Raw genomic sequence first — 10,402 nt, 5'->3', positions numbered from 1 at the left:
AATCTTCTTTATTCATTCATCATCCTGCCCTTACCCCATAACTGGGTATCCCTCAAGATTCTATTCCAGGTCCTCTAGTCTTTCCACATACTCTCTTGGAGTAAACTCATTGCTTCCCATTTAGCTTTAATGAGGCACTGACTGGTAGGTTTTGATTCTAAACCTGGGAATCTGATAATTTCATATATTTTTAATCAGACTAAAGAATGTTATTGTATCCTAAAAGAATGTACCAGAGATATCTTCATCCCCCTTTGAACCTGGGAATCCATCACCCCCATCTTGCGAACTCCCTGTCCATCCATCTTCAGATCCCTCCCTGGATCACTTCCAACCCATTCTTCTGCTTCCCTTCTTTAGAAAAAAATATTTAATCTGCTCTTTGCTGCCTTTGAACTGAACTTCTTGGCAACAGGCTGATTAACTCCACATATGTATGTGGATGTCCTTGCCTAATAAAGAATATCTTTATTTTTAAAGGCACTGTATCTCTCTGGTATTTCCTTTTTGGGGAGAAGGTGAGGAGCACTCTTGGGTCCAGTGGAATTCGTGCCTTAATTTATAAGATAGAACAGGATGGGATCTCCTCAGTATCCTCATCCATTCCATAGCAAGATGACTCCACTCTGGCTCCTATACTCCTGCTGGTGAGTTGTTGGCTGGGAAGATCATTTCTTGAGGGGTTATAGGAATGCTTACTCACTCCCTGTTCAACTTATTGCCCAAACTGGCCCACCATCCCTCCCCAGCAATATTTTGTATGGAGACTCTTGCAAAACTCAAAGAGGAGACTCAAATTTATGCCATACACAAGAATAGGCTAAATGAAGTGAAGACATTTAATCTAGAAAATACTTAGGAGAGATAGGATAAATTTCTTCAAATATTCAAGATATTATCAAGCAAAAGAATGACTGGATTTTCCTTCTTAGTTCTAGAACAGTGGTTCCCAAACTTTTTTGGCCTACTGCCCCCTTTCCAGAATATAAATATCACTTAGCCCCCTGGAAATTAATTTTTTTTTATTTTAAAGCAGTTAATAGGAAAGATAAACGCACCTATGGCCATCACCTGGATCGCTGCAGCACCCACCAGGGGGCAGTAGCTCCCACTTTGGGAATCACTGTTCTAGAAGATAACATTTTGAATGAATGAAATTTACAGTAAAATGGATTTCACCTCAATTAGGAAAATATCCTAGAATTTTGTTGTTGTTTCAACGATGTTTAACTTTTTATGACTGCATTTAGGGTTTTCTTGACAAAAATCCTGGAGTGGTTTGCTATTTACTTTGTATGTTCATTTTACAGACAAGGAAAATGAGACAAACAGGGTTGAATGACTTGCCCAGAATCACAAAGCTAGTAAGTGTCTGAGGCCAGATTTGAACTAATGAAGATGAATCTTCCTTATACTAGGATCATCATCATTATAGCTCACCAAAAGTGAAAAGTAATATTTCAGAGGGTCATGAATTTCATTTCACTATGGTTCTTCCACCAGAGGCTTGATAAAATTTTCAGAAAATCACCTAGAATTTACTACCCATGTAGTAGTAGGCACTGTGTTTGCTACTTAGGATAGTAATAAATGTCCCCTGAACTGGAGGTGCTTCCAATCTACTGGGAAGTATGGGATTATGTAGAAAAGATTTTCATGAGATGGACATTTTTTGAGATTTTTATGAGATTATTTTTTATGGACTAATTAATCTCTGAGGTCACTTCCAACTATAAGACTTTATAACTACAATTTCATTATTCCCAATTTGACAGATAAAGAAGTCTTATTTTGACTTAAAAGGTCACAAAGGTAATGTGTCAGAGCTGAGACATGAACTCAATATGATATGGTCCCTATTCTCAAAGAGTTTTCAATCTACTTGAGGATATGACACTTGAAGATTTTATCATTATCATTAATAGCTAACATTTATTTAGTGCTTTAGTTTTGCAAAGCACTTTACATATTTTATCTCATTTGATTCTCACAATCTTTAAGATAGGTACTATTATTAACCCTCTGGCACAGTTGAGGAAATTGATGTAAAGAGTTAAGTGACTTGCTCATAGAGCTAATAAATGTCTGAGGCAGGATTCTTTACTTCAGGGCAGTTGGGTTGGTACAGAGTATAAAGAGCTAGGACTAAAGTCAGAAAGACCTATCTTCTTGAGTTCAAATCTGGCCTTAGATACTTACTAGCTATGTGATGTTGAACAAATCACGTACCCTTGTTTGCCTCAGTTTTCTCATCTTTAAAATGAAATGGAGAAGAAGCAGACAACTCCAGTGTCTTTGCCAAGAAAAGCCCAAGTGGGGTCACAATTAGTTGGAAATGCCTGAAAAAATGAAGACTGAACAACAGTTACTTCTTGACTGCAATTTGAACACTCTGTCCACTGCACTATCCATGATATTCCTGTAGTACTAAAGGGCAGTTGTGTTAAAAAATAAACCCCACCTGCCTTGTTGCTTCCCATTATGATATATTTCTGTTCCTACCTCTTTAAGCATGACTGTCTCTTTGTTAGGTTTCCAGGTTCCTTCATGGTTCTTCAGGTTCCATCCTGGGTTTCCTGCTTGCCCAATTCATCAGGCTTTATTTATTTCTCTCAGCATCCTTACTGATTTAAATAAGCTTTTCTTCCCTTTCCTTTTCTCTTTGATTTAAGTATCTCCCTTGTTCCCCAGTACTTCTTCTCCCACCTACTCAAATTAATACTCATTTCCACATAGGACCATTAACTGCTGCCAGAACTACTATCCAGATGAGTCCTAAGCCCCCTTGGATGTTTACTCTTCAAATTGAATTCTGACTTGCTCTTCCTCTATATTCCCTCCTAAGACAGGCATTCACCAAGAACCTGTCCTCAGTCTTCTTTTTTCTTTCTATATTCTCTCTATTTAGAGTTCATACATTTCCAAATCTTAAAATACCACCTTCTATGGAAATGAGGTCCAAATATATTTATATAGCTTTCCCCCACTTTCAGGTTTACAGTTACTACTGCCTACTAGACATCACCCGAGTCTTCCATGGTTTCCTCAAGGTAAAAAAAAAATCAAAACTCATTTTTTTAGAAACCTGTTCTTCAACCTAATTTTTTAATTTTCTTCATGCTACCACCTTTCTACCAGTCACTCAGACTCCCAACCTTAGTCATTTTTCATTTCTCCCTCCCTCCTGTGTCATATTACCTAGTTAATCACTAAATCCTATTGTTTCTATGTCCATCAGATTTCTCACATAAATCTGTCTTACCATGTCTACTGCTCAGACTCTGGTCATTTTGGGTTTTCATATATATATATATACATACATATATGTTTATGAAGTCATATATATGTATGTATACATATATATATATGACTTCATAAACATATAACTTTATAAACATAAAATAATAAATATATACATCTACACACATGCATATATGTATGTGTATAAAATATATCCATGCAGACATACACACATATCACCTACCTATACATGCATGTATATCATGTAAGTCTATATATGTGTTCATGTATATATATACATATATAGATCATTTCCTTTGATAACATGTAAACCAAATTAAACAGAGATGCTATTGCCCTTTTGTCTTAGTATCTTTGGTACCCCCAAAAAAAGTGCCCAGTTCATAGTAATAGCTTAATCAAGGCTTATTGATTGATTAACTCAGTAACTTCCTCTAGCTTTCAATCCTTCCTCCAATTAGAAGAAGAAGACCCTCTCCAATTCTTTAAAGAAATAGCTGCCAGAGACTTCTTCCTAATGTATAGATTTGATTATATCATTTCACTACTCAAAACACTTCAGTGACTCTTCATTGCCCACTGAATTAAATAAATAAATGAATGAATCAAGCTTAAACTCTTATTGATTTTCCAAAAAATCCTGTGGAAAAACAAAATAAAATGAAACAAGAAGGATCTGAGTTCCCAAATTCTGTACCAATATACCTATACTCCAATACCTTTCCAGAGAAAATGTTGGCTAAATCAATAAATCTTACTATACGTTCTAAACACAGTAGTCACTTTAAATGCATCTTGTTCTTACTTTTATCTACTTCTGCTGCCTAGGAATTGGGTGCCAAATCCTTCTATGCAAGTTCATTTTTTCTTCCAATTGGGTTGTGTTCTCTATCCTCTTAATGGGAAAAAATTCTCTACATGATGGCTATATATGTAGCACATAACTTGCCACTGAATTTCTTACAGAGAGGAGAAAGGCGATTAAGGCAGTGATTGTATCAACAGATTCACCCAGGCACTAAAAATGTATTTGTAAAATCCCATCTACTCTTTTGATAACCCTTCATGATTTTGCGGCATTTTAAGTTTCCTCTGAGGTGGTTCAGTGATGTGGAACCGAGTCATTAGCCAGTTCTTCAATGTGTAACTGCTCTTACCTGTGAAGAGAGGTGGAAAATGAAGTGTTTGAAAGTAGAAGAGGTAATTCTAGTTAGCAAAATGCCAAGAGAACAGCCCAAGTGGTCGTTTTGCAGAGTCTCTCCCTCCCTCGAGGAATACCCGTCCCGCCCCATGCCAGGAAGGAAGCAGACCCTTTTTTCCTCCCAGTGTGTTGATGACTACTACCCAGGTGTTTTAATAAGATCTTTAGCACTATATCACAGCTGTATTCTGACATTTAAAATATATAATCAAGTTGGCACTAGACTGAGACAAGTCTCCTGCACTGCTGTCAGTATTACATCCTCTTGCCTCTCATATGATTGCCTGGCTGCTACTGCCAACATTCCCTCACCAGCAAGCAACTGGGATCTCAACATGACAACAATCCACATTTTTCCTATCCAACACACACACCACACACACACACACACACACACACAAACACACACACACACACACACACACACACACTTCATGGTCTCTGAAATACCCATTAATGACCGAAACTGTCAAGTTGCATCTTCTCTGAAAGCATAGACATAGACACATAGAACTGCCAACTTTGGGGGGGAGACTGTGAAACCTTAAAATTATTTCCTTAAATTTTGATAGAAGTCAGAATAGGGATTGGAACTGTGATTCACATTGCTGTAAGAAACTCCCAAGTGAGGAAATTCCCTTTATGAGTACTGGTAGGCACCTTCTCTCCAACTTAACATCTTAAAGATTTGCCTGGGGCAATGAGAGATTAAATAATTTGCTCATGATCATAGAATCATTGTGTAACAGAGGTAATATCAAAATCCAGATCTTCTTGGTCTCAACGTCAGCTCTCTCTCTCTCTCTCTCTCTCTCTCTCTCTCTCTCTCTCTCTCTCTCTCTCTCTCTCTCTCTTTCTCTCTCTCTTTTTGTCTCTACTATATTCCATAGCTTCTTTACTTTCGGATATTATTTTGAAAACCTACTGAAATAGTGTTACAGTAAATATTCTTAAATTAAGATATTTCAAATTGGATGTTAAGACAGATAAAAGATCAGACAACTCCTGAATGGAGTATTTAAGAAAACTAACATTTATCAAATGTCATAGTCAAGCTGTTGTAGGAATGATCAATAGGGCATTATTATTGGGTCCATTATAGCATTTTAATTAAAAAGGATATCAAAGGACATATAGACTAACTTGTACCTGAATGGAAATTCCTCCTAAGGACAAAATCCACTAATAGTGCTCAGTGAAATTAGTAAGATACATAAAACAGAGAAGGAATAGAGTATATTATATTTTTGATGAAAATCAAGGTCTACACTCCTAAAATAAGGACTTGATATTCAACCCAAACTGTTGAGAAAGCTGGAAATAAACTTGAAAGGAAAAAAACTTTAGAGCAGCATTTCACAATATATCACAATAAGGTCCAAATAGAGGTATGGTCTAGTTATAAAATGCCAGATCATTTTTTAAAAATTAGAAAAGAAATGTCAACACCTTTTTCAGCTATTTAACACAAAAATAGCTATTGATGAAACAAAGATTAGAGAGTATGGCAATAAATAAAGTGGAAAATTTTCATTATAGAAAAGTCATCTTTTTGCACAAAAATGATGCAATTAAAATCAAAAGTACAATGATACAGCAAATTTATCTGATATTGAAATCACGTGGAAAATTTCCATAAGGAAAGAAATCCAAACTATCCACAATCATAAAAATCACCAATAACAAAGAAGGAATGCAAATTAAATAAATTTTGTTTCATCTCACACTCATTAGGTTGTCAAAGATGGGAAAAGATAAAATGATAAATATTAGAATAGCTGGGAGAAATGAGGCTTTAACATATTGTTGGTGGATGATGCAAGGTGAAATGAGCAGTATCAGGAGAACACAGTACACAGTATCAGTAATAGTATCCAATGATCAGCTATGAATGCCAATGCCTTAATTATTACTAGCAAATCAAGGATCCAAGGGAATCATGATAAAAAAGGCTATGCATTGCCATAAAAAAAAAACAACTGATGGAGTCTGAATTCAGATTGAAGAATGCCATTCTTCACTTTATTTCCTCTATGGCATTTTCTCTTGTATAAGAGATATGTGTCTTCTTTCACAACATGAAAAATATGGAAATATATATTATATGATTATACATATACAGCCTTTGTCATGTTGCCTCCCTCTTGGGGACAGTGGAAGAGTGAGAGAGAAGGAGAAAACTTATATTGCAAATATAAGAAAACAATTCATTGCATTGATATAATCTGGGAAAAATTAAAAATAAAAAAATATTGTTGCTGAGAAGTGTCTATTAGAAAAAATGAAACTATATTCAAAATATGACAAAAGTGTGCATATACCTTGACTCAACAATACTTTTACTAAACATATCCAAAAGAGATCAAAGAAAGAGACAAAGGAGAGATATTGCAAAAATATTTATAGCAGTACTTTTAGCTGTAGCCAAAAACAAGATAATAAATTGAATTTCCATCAATTAGGGAATAGCTGAACCAGTTGTGGCATATTAACGTAATGGGATATTATTGCTGTAAGAAATGATGAAAGAGATACATTCAAAGAAACCTGGAAGGATTTTTGTGAAATGATGGAGAATGAAGTGAGTATAAGCAAGAGAACAATTTATACTATTACTACAACATAGTAATGGAAAACAACTATGAAAGGTGTAAGAATTATGATCAATGCAATGACAAATAATAACTCCTGAAAGCTGATGATGAATCACATTTTCTACCTCTTGGCAGAGAGGTGACACACCGTAGGTGGAGAATGAGACATACATTTTTAGACAGAGCTAATGTGTAGATTTATTTTACATTCATTATACTTATTTTTTCCAAGCGAACGTTTTTATTGTCTGGGAAGAGGGATAAAAGGAAAGAGGTGGAATGATAGTGATAATAACCAAGAAGAAAAGAAAAAAATAGAATTGATAGAGCATTAAAAAGAGAAGAATGTAGAAGAACATTTGACAAGGAAGACAGATAAGCAAGCAAGAACCAACATTTTAAATTGGTACTATTAAAACAAATAAACTCTTCATAATGGAGACTAAAAGCTTCATATGCTATCCTCTTTTTATGATCTTTTTTGTACAAGAAAATGTTCATGTTTGTTGCTATTTTTTTAAGATTGCAGTGCTAAAAAGACATTTTTTTTTAAAAATTAAAATTTCTTAAGGTTATGAGCTCAATTGAAAGAGAAAGACTGGAGGAAAAGAAAACTGTAGATGCTCTAACAAGCAAAAATGTATTTGGGAACAGGGCTAATGTGGAATGAACAAATTGTCATATACAAATGTTGTGGAATACTTTTGTGCTATAACAAATGAGGAAATGGAAGGTTCAAAGAGACATGCAAAGATTCACAGGAACTAAAGAGGTGTGAAATAGCCATAAAATGCAAAACTACTTATAACATCAATATTATTCAAATGATCAATTCTGATAACTTCCATAAGCTGATCAAAAATGATTTTAATTTACACAATAACAACACTACAAAAAAGAACTTTGAAGTGTGTAAGAATTAAGATCATTGCAATAACCGTCCATAATTCCACAGGACCAATAATGAAGTATGCTATCACCTTATGAAAGAGAAGTAGAGGATTCACAGGGAAGATGCCAAGATGGCAGTATAAAGTGGGAAATTGGCTAAGCTTTCCAAAATCCCCTCCAAAGAACCTTAAAATAACTTCTCAAAATGAATTCTGGGATGGCAGAATCAAGAAAAGGACAGGGAAAAACAATTTCCCTGGAGTGAGAATGAAGTGAAATCCAGCACAGTCCAGGGCGGACTGGGCCCCAACAAGACAGCAACAGGTTTGGGGGATAACTGAATAGGCAGTGGCAGATTGCACAGTTCTCAGGCATAGATGATAAAGAAGTTGGGCAATTGGTCAAAAGGAGCTTACAGGCAATCCTTTTTGCTGGCACTAGGTGCAGGACTCTGTTGAATTACCTGTTCATGGTTCTGGCTCTCAATCCCAAAGCAAGGAGGAATATTACCACATTAGAGCATGTAGGCACAGGGAAGCAGGGATGCTGGTCACAGTTGCAGGACAGAAAAGTGTTTGTGGCCGATTATGGGACAAATCACAACCTACAAGAGCAATGACCACATTTCTTAAATATTGCCCCCTGGAATAACTGAAAACTAACAGACCCCCCAGAACTAGCTCTGAAAAAAGGACCATGAAAAATCTGAAACTAGGAATAGTGTCCCTCTACCCCAGGAACAGAGCCCAACTTTAACATAAAGTTAAAAGTCAAGAAATAGGCTAGAAAATGAGAAAACAAATACCTTGACCATTTAAAGTTACCATGGTGACAAGGAAAATAAAAGACCAAACTCAGAAAAAGAAAATGAAGTCAAAAGAGCTGTATCAAAAACAAAGAAAAATTTGAATTGGTCTCAGATTCTACCCCCAAAAAATATTCTGGAAGAGCTCAAAAAATATTTTTAAATGAAAAAGAGGGAAAATTGGGGAAAGACATGAGAGGGATGCAAGAAAATTATGAAAAAGAATCAACAGCTTGGCAAAGAGGGGACAAAAAATACTGAAGAAAACAACACCTCAAAAAAAAAAAAACAGAAGAAACCAGGGTCACACAGCTAAGAAATGTCTGAGTTCAGACCTGAAGCCAAGACCTCCCATTTCCAAGCCTGGCTCTCTAACTTCTATGCCATTTAGCTATCCCAACAAATTATATCTTGCGGGTAACTAAAAGAATCAAAAGCATCTCTAGCTTTCTATATAAAACATTAAGCCAGCTCAAACTATGAAATCCATGACAGCCCAGTTTAGTGGTGGAATATCCCCAGTTCAAAGCTAGAGAAGGAATTGCTTGGCAATTGGGGTAAAGAAGAAAGAGGAGAGAGTTTGCTTCTATCCCCCCCCCCAGGAGACCATTTGAATTTGGGAAATCCTCAGAGCCCATTAGAGAAGTCTCACAGACTACTAGAGACAATTGTAAAATCCACAAGAGCCTGAAACCATAATCACCAAAGGAAGTACCTACAAATGGATGTGGAAAGACAATCATGAAAGGAGGATGGCAGATTTTATCTCCAAATAATTGACAGTTCTACAAATTAGTGCCTTTCCACTAACTGACACCCATGACTGGAATGTTCTCCCTCTTCACCTGAAATCCCAGACTTTCTCCAAGACTCAGCTCAAAGGTCACCTTCTCTAGGGAGCCTTTCTAATCCCCCTAGCCAACTAAGCCTTCCTGTCTAATGTTACCTTCCCCCTATCCTGTAGGTATAGTCTTATGTGTCCATTTCTTTATATATTGTCTCACCCATCAGAATATACACTCCTTGAGGACAGAGCCTTTCTTTGTATTCCCAGTAAGCTCAGTAACTGAGAAATATTTAATGAATGCTTACTGATGGGTGGATAGATGTAGTATAACATGGGCATTATCAAAAATAAAAATAGAAATGGGATTTTGCTAGCTTGAATTTTGTCCCTTGTGTTGAATTGATGGTAAATGGTGAATCATTTTCTAACTAAAAACATAGGAGCGGCAGCATAGGATAGGCTAAATTGCTTTGTACCCAAACCCCCTGAAAAGAACTTTAATATTTGCTACTTTTTGGAGGGCAGGGGGGATGAAAGTTGTTTTCTGAGTGCTTAGCTCTATAAATTCCAGTAGGGGGTTGAAACAGAAATACAAAGCAATATGCTTCAGAACTTTCAAAGGCGATATGATTTCCCAGTTATCTCACTGGTCACTGAAATTTTAATTAAGGGGCCTTAGATCTGTCCCTTTGCTTTCTAAGGACAGCAGTAGCCTGGAAAAGTAGTACAGGCATTTATACCTTTACCATGGAAGGAAGAGATTTGTTATATCTACAAATTACAGATCAAATCTATCTGAAACTAGTCAATAAAATTAGCCTTCTCAATCCAGGGTGATGAGGCTCTCAAAGCTTTTGTTAAAT

Source organism: Gracilinanus agilis, chromosome 4, assembly GCF_016433145.1.
Source record: "Gracilinanus agilis isolate LMUSP501 chromosome 4, AgileGrace, whole genome shotgun sequence".
Classification (NCBI taxonomy): Eukaryota; Metazoa; Chordata; class Mammalia; order Didelphimorphia; family Didelphidae; genus Gracilinanus; species Gracilinanus agilis.
The sequence above is the reverse complement of the archived record's forward strand: the minus strand, read 5'-3'. Positions refer to the sequence as shown.